General features: G+C 43.2%; 1 protein-coding gene across 3 annotated transcripts in view; it reads right to left on the minus strand.

Moving 5' to 3' along the window:
* The window catches only part of PRR5L (proline rich 5 like), a 52,311-nt gene extending 50,624 nt beyond the window's left edge, over positions 1-1,687 (minus strand). Inside the window, exons 1-2 of one of the 3 annotated variants that reach the window (XM_069968113.1) lie at positions 1,308-1,687; positions 162-221 (exon numbers count right to left, since the gene is read on the minus strand). The gene's annotated coding sequence lies outside the window, so the exon portion shown is untranslated. Of the gene's footprint in view, positions 1-161; positions 240-1,307 lie in introns of those variants that run through there. The other 2 variants (XM_069968115.1, XM_069968114.1) reach the window with 2 other exon arrangements.
* Positions 1,688-15,107: the final 13,420 nt, after the last annotated feature.

A 15,107-nucleotide genomic window follows, 5' to 3' on the forward strand; every position in this document is an offset into this window, starting at 1 on the left:
CGGATTTTAATGCGAAATCTGCATCTCTAACACCAATACATGCAAAAAAAAAAAAAAATTCAGTACATTTTCCGCAAACTGCTTAGAAATCAGAAGAATGTCGACCGCACCGTCCTACGGATCCCTACACTTTTCACGTTCGCGGTTTGCCTCTTACTTACATTTTTGTCTTCAGGACCCCGGAGGCAAACAATCCATCTTGTAGTCGTCTATTCTGGACGCTGGAATGACACAAATTCCGCAGGAGATGTAAGTCGCTTCACGTTGTCATTTCCCAGCGTACACCTGGCACCGCACTGGAAATAGCTTGTGCCCTGAAGTCCTAGGTGGGTCAAGAGTTCAGGATCCCCCCTCGAAGAGAGAGACTCTACTGCTATGTTCCCGACCCTGGTTGTATCGCGGCGGTGGCGGCTGCTCCTCCTCCTCCTCACAAACTTTACAGTATTCATGATTATGTGATGATTTTTATCTCGCTTTTCATGCCTCTGTAGTTGACTAGATCCGTGTTTGTGCCAGGAGATGACAGGATCCCATAATAACGACAGATATTACAGCTCCATCACAATTACGGACCACTAATGCCAGTATATACTGCCCCCCCCCCCCACACACACACACACACACACACAATCTTCCAGGCAAAACTACAGCCCTATACTTACTATATCGCCCACAGACGGTATAGTACATAAAAGTTTGGGTAACTACTAATGGACTATGCCAGTATCAGCCTTAAAGGGGTACTCCAGCGGAAAGTTATATAGATTTGTAATTTACTTCTATTTAAAAATCTTCAGTCTTCCAGTACTTATCAGCTGCTGTATGTCCTGCAGGAAGTGGTGTATTCTTTCCAGTCTGACACACTGCTCTCTGCTGCCACCTCTGTCCATGTCAGGAACTGTCCAGATCTGTAGGAAATCTCTTCTGCTCTGGACCGATCCTGACAGCGGTGTGTCAGACTGGAAAGAATACACCACTTCCTGCAGGACATACATCAGCTGATAAGTACTGGATGGCTGGAGAATTTTTTTTACTAGAAGTAAATTACAAATCTCTGACACTTTTTGACACCAGTTGGTTTGAAAGAAATCTTCTCTAGAGTACCCCTTTAAATGACCGCCGGGATCTGAGGTTTCTCTGATCCCGTCTGTTAGAGCAGGAGGCCGGCTCCTGCTGTGGATCTTAATGATATACTTGTACGTTATGGAGCCATTATGTAAAAAATCAATAACACACAGGTGTCCTTAAGGCTAGGAGCACCCTATTAGTTTGTGTATACAACACCCAGGAGTCTCCATTACTACAACCTCGTGATCTTCTGTCCCAGTTTTCAGGTCACTCAATTCTTTAGGGCCTATGGGCAATTGGCTCCACTCCTGCCTCCAAACAAAGCTATGGGAGTTGTCTTCATCTGAGCAAGGTCTTCCGTCATCTGTCCTCAATATAATTGATTAATAGTGACATCATTTCCGTGTTTTATAAACAACAGGTTTTCAACAATATAAATATACGATTGTTAGCACAACACACGTGTCGCAGTTGACATGCGGAGTCCAGAGCGTTCATAGTAGCGTGTAAGCCAGCCGTAGGCCTATGGACAGTTGGAGATGACAGCTGGGCGCCATTATTGTCATGTTACACCACCAAGCTAGGAGGTGGTGCGGTAAGCTTTCTTAAGCCCCATCCCTTATTATCATGGCCACGCCCACAAAAGTAATCGTAATTGTCACCTCAGGGCTGAATTTCCATAATACTCATAATACTGAATATTAAAAAAAATAAAAATAAAAAATAAAATAATAATAAAAAATAAATATATATATATATATATATATATATATATATATATATATATATATATATATATACAGGGTGGTCCAAAAGTATGTGTAATCGGGTTATGAAGGGGGAGATTTATAAAACATAATGTAAAGTAAGACTGGCTCAGTTGCCCCTAGCAACCAATCAGATTCCACCTTTCATTTTCCAAAGAGCCTATGCAGAATAAAATGGAATCTGATTGGTTGCTAGGGGCAACTAAGCCAGTTTCACTTTACACCATGTTTGATAAATCTCCCCCGAATTCACAACCCTATTAGACATGTCCACCTGCTTTTGGACCACCCTGTACATCCATCTGTCTGACTTAAGGTCCGATACTCTCTCTCTCTCTGCCCCTCTAACAGGAAGTGACATGCGAGCAGCCAATCAGAAGCCACTTTACTGTAACTACCTCTTCCTGTGCCAGTCTCAGTATCGGTTGCCATGCAACCTGCACACAAATGGGTTGCCCTAAGCTTCGTGAAGGAGTCACCACTTGTCCTCGGCCCATGAAGAGGGTCTAGTTGGGGAAGGGGATTGATTCTGCAATAGATGGCAGATATTATGCGCACCCTTTTAGTCTCCGGGTTAGGAGCCGGATGAAAGACACCAGTGGGGCCAACCCTGTTCTAGAACAATGGATGATTGGTATTTGTGGTTCTAGAATGGGGCCAAACTAAGGATAGTTATACATTTTTGAATCTGACGTTTGGTCGGTCCATGATCTAATGTGTATGGGAAGGGGGGGGTGGCGCTGACTGGCAATCCCATAGTCTTTGATAATCTACTATAAGGGTATGTTCACACTGAGTAAGTACGGCTCAGTGTCCCACTGTCAGTTAATGAGAGGGCACATGCTCTTCCGCAGCCGCCGCTCTCCACTTAGAGACATGTGACACGTGACTTCTTTGAGCGGAGAGCAGCAGCTGTGGAGGAGCACGCGCCCTCTCATTCAAAGACAGCGGGACACTGGGCACGGCAGAATTCCGCTGTACTTCCTCAGTGTGAACATACCCTAACTGCAGATCCACAAGTGGTAGGAGTTATATGGGTTGGCAGAACTGGCTTCCTGCATCACCACTTCTCAGCAGGATGTACCCACCATCAGCATCCCACCCCAGTCACTGATTGGCTGAGCGGGCACTTCTCAGCCAGGACGTGACATGGCAGGTACAAGAGCTGCAGGAGGCCAGCAGCTGTCAGTGAGCTGAGATTTATCTGACAGATCTTTGAAGCCAAAGCCAGGAACAGACTATAAACAGGGATCAGGCCATAAAGGAAAGACTGGGATCTATCCTCTTTTCAAATCCATTCCTGGCTTTGGCTTCCAAAATCTGTCAGATAAATCTCTCAGGGTAAACTCACCCTTAGGCTATGTTCACACTACGTAAGTTTCCGGCCATAGCGCGTTCCGTGAATAAGCGGCCGGAGACTTACGTAGTTTGCGTACAATGTAAAGTATACGATGTACGGCTGCACAGTTCACACTACGTAAGAACTTACGCCCGGATTGTACACGGCGCCGTAAAAAAATTAACCAGACCATTGTTTGAGGACGGAAATGCTTTAACTTACGCCCGTAGCGTTACATGCGGTCCCGTACGGAGTGGTGATTTCTTCATTTTTGCACTTTGATTCGCCAATCCAAAAGGTTCTGTGGGGTGTCCGGGGCTAGCCGAAGATTTTCAAGTAAAAGACCACTGTCAGATCGCTACGTACGGCGCTCGGGAAGCGTAAGTAGACTACGGGCGTAAGTTTGCGGACCGTACGTAGCCGGTCGCAACTTACGTAAATCCCGCCCGGAGTTTCACACGTTTATGTCCGGCTGTGAAAATATGCGGCCGGACATATACGTAGTGTGAACATAGCCTAATGCTGCGTTTACACGGAACGATAATCGTACGTGTAAATGCAGCGAACGATCAAACGACGAGTGAGAAATCGTTCATTTTGATCTTTCAACAAGTTCTCAAATCGTCGTTGATCGTTCGCAAAAAAATCGCAGATCGTTCCGTGTAAACGTAGCATTAGACTAAGCGATTTTTAACGATTAATGACTAACGATAAACGAGATTGTTTATCATTAACCTGAAATCATTCAACATATTGCACAGAACGATAGTCGTTAGTTTACTCCATCTGATCCCAGCAAAAGAAGGAACGATGTGGAATTACGCTGCGTTTACACGGAACGATTATTGTTTGAATTTTCGCAATAACAATCTCATTTGAGCGATAATCGTTCCGTGTAAACACAGTGAACGATCAAGTGACGAGCGAGAAATCGTTCATTTTGATCTTTCAACATGTTCTCAAATCGTCGTTTGTCGTTCGCTTTAAATTCGCAGATCGCTTCGTGTAAACAGTCTTTCACCGATTCACCCTATGTGAAAGATGGGCTTAAGCGATCTTAAAAACAATCGTAATAACGATTTTTCTTAAGAATTCTCTAACTATTTTTCTAACAATTTATTCGTCTAATGCTGCGTTTACACGGAGCGATAATTCGCCCGAACGTACGATTAACGATTTTGAAGTAACGTTTTTTTTTTTTTTTTATAACAATCAGCGTTTAGACAGAACGATATATTGTATGGAAAAATCGTTTTGCGATTGCTTAAGCCTATCTCACACATAGGTTAAATCAGTGAACGACTGTTTACACGGAACGATCTGGGAATTTTTTGCGAACGACGATTTAAGAACATGTTGTAAGATCAAAATGAACGATTTCTCGCTCGTCGTTTGATCGTTCGCTGCGTTTACACGTACGATTATCGTTCGAATTCAATCGTTATCGTGCAAATTCGCACGATAATCGTTCCGTGTAAACACAGCATAAACGCTGATCGTTATAAAAACCAAATCGTTGCTTCAAAATCGTTAAACGATCGATTGGGCGAATTATCGCTTCGTGTAAACGCAGCATTACACTGAACGATTAATGGACGAATGCAGAATTACAGCGAATGATTAACAATGATTTTAGGGTCAGATCTAAATCAACGATCGATGACACACGAACGATTTTTCGATCATTGCCTGCAATTACACAGGACGATTATCGTTTAAATTGAAACGATATTTACTGCACAATAATCGTTCCATGTGGATTGATTAGGATCCCAGTGGTCGGCTTGTCATCCTCTATCCTGTGGGGATAACTTTTTGTAGATGGGAATACTCTTTAAAAAGTTTAAACTTTTTGCCATTGACAAAAAAATAAATAAAAAAAATCAGTGATGTGAATAACCCCTTTAATTGCAGTATAAAATGGTTTCTCACTCTGGTCAAGACTAATTTTTTTATTGCAAATGGCAAAATTTTTTGGCTTTTAAAGGGGTATTTCCATTTGGAAAAATGAATGAACTATTTACAAGATGTTGGTACCAGCACTAATCACAAGAACGGAGGAAAATTTTCTTTTTGAATGGTACAGAACCACTACCCATGGGGCTGACACGCTATTCATTCAGGAGCACAACGACCCTCTGTATTCGTAATCGATGGGGATCCCAGTGGTCGGCTTGTCATCCTGTGGGGATAACTTTTTGTAGATGGGACGGCACCTTAAAAAGTTGAAATTTTTGCCTTAAAAAGTTGAAATTTTTTTGCAATAAAAAAATCTGAGATGGGACTACCCCTTTAATTGCAGTGTAAAATGCCCATTGTCTATTTTAGAAGTTTACCAGAAACGGGCATTGTGCAATTATTAGGAAACCACAGTCTGTAATAACCTCCGTGACACGGCCAAACATAGCAGAGTGTTCTGTGTGACTCCCCGGGGGCTAAGCCAAGTCTCTTACCCTCCATTGCCCACTGTCCCCCTGATCAGCATAACCTCTCGCAGCAATTCGCTTTATGGTCCTGTATGTAAAAGAATTGTAAATCCTCACAGACGTGTACTAAACTAGGTTGTATATGTGGCATTTTACAGACCTTTATTGGAAAGGGAAGGTCAAGGTGGCACAATGATTAACACCGACCAACCCCGCCAGGCCGTTCCTGGAGGCTATGAAATTCCACTCTTTTAAAGTGGGTCTTCACTTAAAATATTTAAAGAGGTTGTTCACAATTTTTTAGATTAACAGGTGACAGAAAGTGCTGGAGCTTTGTGATTTACTTCTATTAAAAAATCTCCAGCCCTCCATTACTTATCAGCTGCTGTATGTCCTGTAGGAAGTGGTGTGTTCTTTCCAGTCTGACACTGTGCTCTCTGCTGCCACCTCTGTCCATGTCAGGAACTGTCCAGAGCAGTAGCAAATCCCCATAGAAAAACTTTCCTGAAAAAAAAAAAAGCCACTTCCTGCAGAGCATACAGCAGCTGACAAGTACTGGAAGACTTGAGATTTTTAAATAGAAGTAAATTATACATTTCTGGCAGCAGTTTATGTGAGCAACCCCTTTAATAATCTATATTTTAGTATATAATATTTTCTTATAAAAAAAATTGCCATGTGTGTTTTATTGTGGTGGTCAATTGTGTTTTTCTTTTTTTTTAAAGTGACAACAGGAAGTGCCGCCATATTGAACTTGGGATGAACTATTATATTATCCATAGTGAACTTGGGATGAACTATTATTCTGCCAACATATAAAGATTTTATCATCAGGTTTTAAGAAGATAATTAAAAAGTTAAAAGTACAGTAATTTGGCTGGATATCCAGATGAAAGAAAGACAGCAAAAAAAAACAACAAAAAAACTAAACTCAAATTTAAAGGGGTTTTCCATAAAAAAAAAAAAAGTACTACTGATGCCTATGCACAGGATAGGTTATTAATAGTTGATTGCCACAGCACTGACACCGGCACCCATGACAGATGGTTGGCTTTGTTTCCTGTGTTGTTCAGTAGTTTTTTTTTCCTGCAAATCCCATTTAAATACATTTTTCTGGATATTTTTCTACAAAAAAATGTACTCACCTGCTTTTTTCCCCGCACAAAGAGCGCCCCTCTTGTCCTCAGTTTGTGTGTGGTATTGCACCTGAGTTCCATTGACATGACAGCTGAGTTGTAATACCACAGGTGGGGTGCTGTTTTTTTGGGGGGTGGGGTTGGTGGAAAACAGCTATGTTTTTCTAACCCCTTTAAGTGAATGGAGTTGAACTGCAGTACCAGACACAACCACTATAAAATGTATGGCACTGTGCTTGGTGAACACAAGAGGCTGCACCAGAGCTCTGTGGCCATTTCTATACACCACTTCCTGCAGGACATACAGCAGCTGATAAGAACTAGAAGACTGGAGATTTTTTAAATAAAAAATCTATATAACTTTCTGAAACCATTGGATTCGAAAGAAAAACATTTTCGACGGAGTACCCCTTTAAGTTTCAGCCAAATATTAGAAAGGAAAAAAAAAAACTGGAAAGAAAAATAATGGTTATGGAAAACTGGAAAAAGCTCTAATAAGAAAAAAAACATTTGGCAATTATAACAAAGAAGTTGATGAGAAATAAAACCGTGACTGGGAAGTAAAGAAAAACCCCTCTGAGAGGAAGAGGGAAATGAATAACCGGTTTTATAGACTGTGGGGGAGATTTATCAAACATGGTGTAAAGTGAGACTGGCCCAGTTGCCCCTAGCAACCAATCAGATTCCACCTTTCATTTTCCAAAGAGTCTGTGAGGAATGAAAGGTGGAATCTGATTGGTTGCTAGGGGCAACTGGGCCTGTTTCACTTTACACCATGTCTGATAAATCTCCCTCTGTGTTTTGTTTTCAAAAAATTTTTTTTTTACAAATGTATGTTCTGAACACTTTTATTGATATCTATAGAGGTTTAGCATTAAGGTTAATAAAATCGTCTGTATTTGAGGAAACACATAGGCCCAGATATTTAAAACTGGACCATGGCTGAACCATACAGACCCTCAGCGTGTCCTGGACAGTTCCTTACATGGACAGAGGTGGTCGCAGACTGGAGAGAATACACCACTTCCTGCAGGACATACAGCAGTTGATAAGTACTGGAAGACTGGAGATTTTTTTTAAATAGAAGTATATTACAAATCTAACTTTCTTACACCAGTTTTTTTTTTTTTTTTGCTGGAGTACCCCTTTAAGGATGAATCCAGAATAGGGATGGTCCGAACCTGCCGAGGTTCGGGTTCATACGAACCTGAACTCTCGGCAATGATTCCCGCTGTCTGCCCGCTCCGTGCAGTGCGTGGATACAGCCGGAGGACCGCCTGGAAAACTGGGATACAGCCTACGGTTCTGGCTGTATCCCAAATTTTCTGGCTGTATCCACCCACTGCACGGAGCGGGCAGACAGCGGGAATCATTGCAGAGAGTTCAGGTTCGTATGAACCCGAACCTCGGCGGGTTCGGACCATCGCTAATCCAGAGCAGCTGCTGGAGAGCTCTCCATTTTCCTCCTAGTATTGTGGGTCTCCTATGTTGGTGTATCCTTGATATATATATATATATACATGTGCTGTGATTTACCCAGTGTTATGCTGTAGCGGCGCTTTACTGCCAAGTATAAAGAACATAAATACATGGTTGCGCCACAAGTGGGCAGGCGGGTGGCATCATCGGATTCCACCTCTCACATGCGGAGCCAGGACGCGGTCAGGTGGTTTTCGACTTGGCAGAACTTGTGTTAGATATGTTTTTCATGGAAACGAGAGTCACTTAATGCTGAGATATGTAAAGTACCTGCACATTCTGTGCCACCGCCGACTGCGAGAGGCTGCAATCTTCTACACCACTAATCCCCGACCCCAGGTACCTGGGAAAGCTGCTTGTGGGATTACTGTCCCGGCTGCGGTTATATATAGCATACCTGAGGACTTATGGTGGCGGCCCGGACTCTTTTATCTTATTAGATGTGTCTCGTAATTCTCCTGTCACATGAAGCTGGTAACACGGTGATTTAAACAAAGGAACTTTACCTTTTTGTTCTTTCTATATTGGTGGTTCTTCACTCTTGATAGTTGCAGACGTTATAGATGGTACACAAGCTTAATGGTTGCAGAGGACTCTATTACTCGAACGTTCACACTCACCACCTCCTCTGCAACTAATAAGCTGATGGGGTCACTGGGGCTCCCCCAGCAAACAAACCAACACTGCTGTCCAGTCCACCAATACCCCAAGAGACGAACCCAGGTCTTGCAAATTTCACAGACCAACATGGAATATCTTAAAGGGGTAGTCCAGCAAAAAATAATAATAATAATAATAATTCTTTCAAATCAACTGGTGCCAGAAAGTGCCAGAGATTTGTAAATGACTTCTATTAAAAAAATATATATATCTCCAGTCTTCCACTACTTATCAGCTGCTGTATGTCCTGCAGTGATGTATTTTTTTTTCCAGTCTGACGCAATGCTCTCTGCTGCCACCTCTGTCCATGTCAGAAACTGTCCAGAGCAGGAGAAGTTTTCTATGGGGATTTGCTGCTGCTCTGGACAGTTCATGACATGGACAGAGGTGGCAGAAGAGAGCACTGTGTCAGACTGGAAAGAATACATCACTTCATGCAGGACATACAGCAGCTGATAAGTACTGGGAGACTTGAGATTTTTTAATAGAAGTAAATTACACATCTATAAACTTTCTGACACCAGTTGCTTTGAAAAAGAAAAAAAAATAATAATTCTGCTGGAGTACCCCTTTAAGGTTACATGAACTCTTGCTGTTCTTACTGCCATTTGATCCATTTTTTATTTTTATCAAAACTTTTTTTAATTATCTTTTCTCCCTATAGCAATGTTATTTGCAAAGCAGTTGTTTTGGACTGAAAAGGAACCCCAAAAAAGCATGAAAAATTAAAATAGCAATTAAAAACAATTTTTTTTTTCTTTTCTAAAAACGTTTTGGTTTTTTGAGCGTCGGGCTATGTTCACATAATGGGAAAATGACGGCCGTTATTTTTTGGACGACTAGCATTTAACACCAAAAGACGGCCATCTTTTCATAGCAGCCGTCCTTATCAAAAGGCAGCCGTCTCTCACCGTTACATGACAGCCGTCCGTCGTTTCCCCCGTTGTGTGAACACGGTTTTAAACTGCTAATTTTTTTAACAGTTTTACAGCTCACAAAGGGGATGGAAATCCTTGCCCCTCCTATCAGCACACGTGGCACAGCGCCCCATTCTTACAGTGCAGATGCCCCCTATTAGTATTAGGCTCTTCCTGGGCTCATGGGGGCAGGTGATCATTCTCACCGTCACAGATAGGGATTGTTATTAGTCAATCCGATTCAGCCATCAGTCGCATTACAATACATACAGTATACACATAGCACACATACACTGGCTATACATGTATACAATTTGTACATGATCAGGTTGCTCCTCCAGGATGATTTACAATGAAAGGGGATATATCCTGTAGAACAGGGGTACTCAACAACTTTTAGTGAAGCTCCTGACAATAGACCGGGGTCTATTGTCAGGTGAAGGTCCGAGCTGAACATCAATAGGAAACGTGTTTTGTTACTTTTCATAAATGTTGTTGAACTATTTACATACAGAATTGATGCTTATTAGTGGGAAAACTGGCATTTTTCTTTCTCACCAGCCCTTTGATATTAGGTACAAAGAGGGTAACTTCCCCCAGTAGTATATAGCCTCCCTGTTGCTCCCCCAGTAGTATATAGACCCCTGTGTGCTCCCAGAGTAGTATATAGCCCCCCTGTGCGTTCCCCCAGTAGTATATAGACCCCTGTGTGCTCCCAGAGTAGTATATAGCCCCCCTGTGCATTCCCCCAGTAGTATATAGACCCCTGTGTGCTCCCAGAGTAGTATATAGCCCCCCTGTGTGCTCCCAGAGTAGTATATAGCCCCCCTGTGCGCTCCCCCAGTAGTATATAGCCTCTATGTGCGCTCTCCCTCCAGTAGTATATAGCCCCTGTACATTCCCCCAGTATTATATAAACCCATGTGTTCTCCCAGAGTAGTATATAGCCCCCTGTGTGCTCCCCCAGTAGTATATAGACCCCTGTGTGCTCCCAGAGTAGTATATAGCCTCCCTATTGCTCCCCCAGTAGTATATAGACCCCTGTGTGCTCCCAGAGTAGTATATAGCCCCCTGTGGCTCCCCCAGTAGTATGTAGCCCCCCTATGCACTCCCCCAGTAGTATATAGCCCTCCTGTTGCTGCCCCAGTAGTATATAGACCCCTTGGCGCTCCCCCAGTAGTATATAGCCCCCTGTGCACTCCCCAGTAGTGTAAAGATTCCCTGTGCGTTCCCCCAGTAGTATAAAGATTCCCTGTGCGTTCCCCCAGTAGTATATAGATTCCCTGTGCATTCCCCTAGTAGTATATAGACCCCCCCCCCCCCCCCCCCCCCGTGTGCTTCCTTAATTGTATAGATTCCCTGTGCTCCCCCCTCCCACATAGCATATAACAAAAAGAAACCATTTATACTCACCCGGGTCCGGGTGTCTCCTCTTCTCTTTGCTCTTCTGGCCGCACTGCAGCGGTCACAAGAGGACGCTCTACCCTTGTCCAGTGACATCAATCGAGCGCCGGCACCAGAGGTAGAGAGCGGCCTATTGTGACCACTGCGGCCAATGAGGGGTGACTGACAGGGAGGGAGCCAATAGCTCCCTCTCTGTCAGTGCTGCTACTGCACGGTGAGTATGAGTGCTCGTTACAAGCGCTCATAGTTACTGTGCAGAGCGCAGCTCAGTATACAGGTATTCTGAGCTGCAGCAGGGGTCCGGACAGCTGACCTCTGCGGTACGCCAGTTGAGGACCCCGCTGTATACCAAAAAGGGTGCAAACAACCCCTTTAGGATGGGGACGATCAGATGATGGCTCTTTCGTGACAATACATAAATCCATCAGGCATATTTCCAGCAGCTGGAATGTGAACATGAGGTCTCTATAGACGGAAATCTTGCTGAGTTTCCAACAGAGATCACAAGTCACTGGACCATTGCATACACAACAATGGCAAGAGCTCCACCTACTGGGTGAAAGGAGAATTGCAGTTATAAAGGACACCGAGTTGTCTTTCTGCAACAACTCTTCATGTACAATGTATGCCCCATTGGAGTCTATGGTTGGATTGAATAGGGATGGGGAGCCTACCACTCTCCAGCTGTTGCAGAACTACAATTCCCATCATACCTGGACAGCTATAGGCTTGGAGGAGGGCCGCAGGTTCCCCATCCCTGGTATAGAAAGATGGCATAGACACGGCTTGGGCCAACACTACAAATCCCACAAGGGTTATGACCCAGTTTTCCCAGACTTGTGACTGGATAAGGTGCAGTGACACAGAAGGAAGGCAGAAGTACAAGCTTCATTGTAGGCTTCCATATCTATCCTTATCTACTGAGTCTCCTTCCCCCAGTTCTGGGCTGCTGCTTTCTGCTGAAAACACAAAGATCTGTGTGTTAGTTTTTCTCTCTGTATCCCTCTCCTCCCCCTCCGGCTGATGTAAACAAGTCCCTGGTAGGCTTTATCTGCAACTTTTGTGATTATCTCACCCGGCATTTGTGGCAAAGTTGCAGATAGGGGCTTGTTTGCATCGTTCGTCTCAGATGGGAGGGGGAGACGGAGAGAAAAGCTCACACACAGTTTTTTGTGTCTGGCCTTATATGTAACAATGTTATAGTTTCTTTTTGTGCAGGGTTTCTTTTTTTTTTTTGCATTCTGCTGAAAATTGCTTCTGCCACATATTTTAGCTTTTTTTTTTAAATCTTTTTGAAATCCTTGAATCACACGATGAAAAAACTAATGAACGAAATCAATCATTAAAAAAATAAATAAATAAAATCAAAAGGGTGTGTACTTAGCATATATTGCCATTTTATTATATTTTAAGCAAACATTTTAGATGCATTTTCCAGTTTTTTTTTTTTTTTTCTTTCTTGTATATATTTTTTTGCTCTTTTTTTCAAACATTTTTGGCTGTTTGGCAGCCATATTTGAGCAGCACAAAAATGCTGCTATTTTTTTTTAGGCATTCTCAAAGGGATTATCTGGGTTTAGCAAAACACAGCTACAGTACTTTCTTGCAAAAAAAAACAAAAAAAAACAGCGCCATCTCTGTCCTTAGGTTGTGTGTGGTATTACACACTTCAATGGAACTGAGCTACAAAACCCACACCTAAACTGAGGAAAGGAGTGGCGCTGTTTCTGTTTTTATAAGCCAGGATAACCCCTTTAAGCCAAAAAAAGCCCTAAAATCCTACGACTATCTGGTTCACTTGAACTGTGGGAAAGGTAACCTTCACATGGGACTATAAGCTGTAGTTCACACTCATAGCAGGTAAATCCCTGGGCATGGACTTCTTTGGCTGCTTATTTCCTATACACTAGAATGTCCCGTAAGAAAGCTGACTGACTACCCCTGTTGTTGGCGCTATAGGTCAGGCATGGGGAACCTTAGGCTCTCCAGCTGTTGCAAAACTACAATTCCCATCATGCCTAGACAGCCGAATCTTTAGCTTTGGCTGTCCAGGCATGATGGGAATTGTAGTTTTGCAGCAGCTGGAGGGCCCAAGGTTCCCCATCCCTGCTATAGTTAGTGACATCTTTTTCAAGATAGTCAAAGTGAGTACAGCATGGGAAGGGTTAACCCCATTGGATTTATTGGGGAGCAGGGAATTCCTGGAGCCTCTCTGTGTTTTGTTTCCCCTCAGGAAGGAAGCGTGGTCTTCCCTCCTGAGTCCCTGACAGGCGCGGGGTCCGCTACCTCCTACGTGCCAGGGGTAGAAGGGGGGAAGTAGATGACTGGAAATAGATGAATCAGTGATTTCTCCAGGAGGCGATGAGGAGGAGGAGGAGGCAGATGTTTCCTCATCTCCTGTCACATTCTCCTCTTCATTTTGACATGTTCTTCCTATGTTGCCAAATGGGGGTCATCTCATGCATCTGACTGCGCCACCTCCTCTGCATCCTCCTGTAAATAGGATTTCCGGCTGAATGTCAATAAAGCTTCACTACTGTGCAGTGACTTTCTAATATACTCTGTGTGTCACTTCTACTTGTTAGTGAATGGGGACTTGCACCATAGGCACAGGTGTTGCCTGGCAACTGAGGGGTTAACCCATGAGCCTGGTCCTTTCACCTGAACTGGTTAGCTTCCAGTGGGTGACTTGATTAAAGGGGTATTTCGCTCAAACATAACTTTTGATATGATGCTGCTCATGGTGGGAGTAACAATTCCTTCTATACTTTATGTATTCAGTCTCCTTTCCCTAGTTCTTAGCTGCTGCTTTCTGCTGAAGACACAAAAATCTGTGTGTGAGCTTTTCTCTGCGTCTTCCCCTCCTCCCTTCTGAGACAGCTGATGTAAACAAGTCCCTGACTGGCTTTATCTGTAACTTTGTAGCTTCTGTTATTATCCCTCCTGGCATTCCAAAGTTTATACAAAGTTGCAGATAGGGACTTGTTTACATCAGCTGTTGCAGATAGGGACTTGTTTACATCAAGTGTCTCAGAGAGGAAATCTACCACACAGATTTTTGTGTCTGGCACTTACAGTGTAACAATACAGATACATAACTTTAACCCCTGAGACCTTCCATGTGCTGGCTGTAATAGAAGAAAATATCTGGAGACATCTTGTGGACAAAAAGTAGTACTGCCTCTCTTAGGGATACCTAAAGGAACTCAGCTAAGATAATTACCTCAGTGCCGACTGACATAACAGGACATTGGTAGTCGCTCATTGGGTTCTGGGACACTACATAGACACACAGAGCTGCCTGCTCAGCCAATCACTGATCACTGTTGTGACCCTCTTCAGCCAGCAACTCCATCAGGATGGGGACCAGGTGGAGATTAGTGGGAACAGTAGTGATGGGGGGAGTGCGCCTTCTTTTTAACCCTTGCACTTTTAAAGCATTACTGTCACCTAAAAAACTTTAAAGGGGTACTCCAGAGATTTCTATTAAAAAGTCTTAATTCTTCCAGTACTTATCAGCTGCTATATGTCATGCAGGAAGTGGTGTATTATTTCCAGTTTGGAGAGCAGGAGAGGTTTTCTATGGGGATTTGCTACTGCTTTGGACAGTTCCTGACATGGACAGAGGTGGAAGCAGAGAGCACTGTGTCGGACTGAAAAGAATACACCACTTACTGCAGGACATACAGCAGCTGATAAGTCTTGAAAGACAGGAGATTTTTTTTAATAGAAGTTAACTACAAATCTCTGGCACTAGTTGATTTGAAAGAAAAAAATTAAATTTTTTCACTGGAGTACCCCTTTAAATGTTTTGATCAATCGAGGTCTCTATGCTAGGACCCCCACCGAGCACTAGATATAGCTGGGAGTAGTCGATGGTCGATCTAACATTGTAAGTCAATGAAGCTTAA

The sequence above is a fragment of the Dendropsophus ebraccatus genome, chromosome 4 (genome assembly GCF_027789765.1).
Source record: "Dendropsophus ebraccatus isolate aDenEbr1 chromosome 4, aDenEbr1.pat, whole genome shotgun sequence".
NCBI classification, from domain to species: Eukaryota; Metazoa; Chordata; class Amphibia; order Anura; family Hylidae; genus Dendropsophus; species Dendropsophus ebraccatus.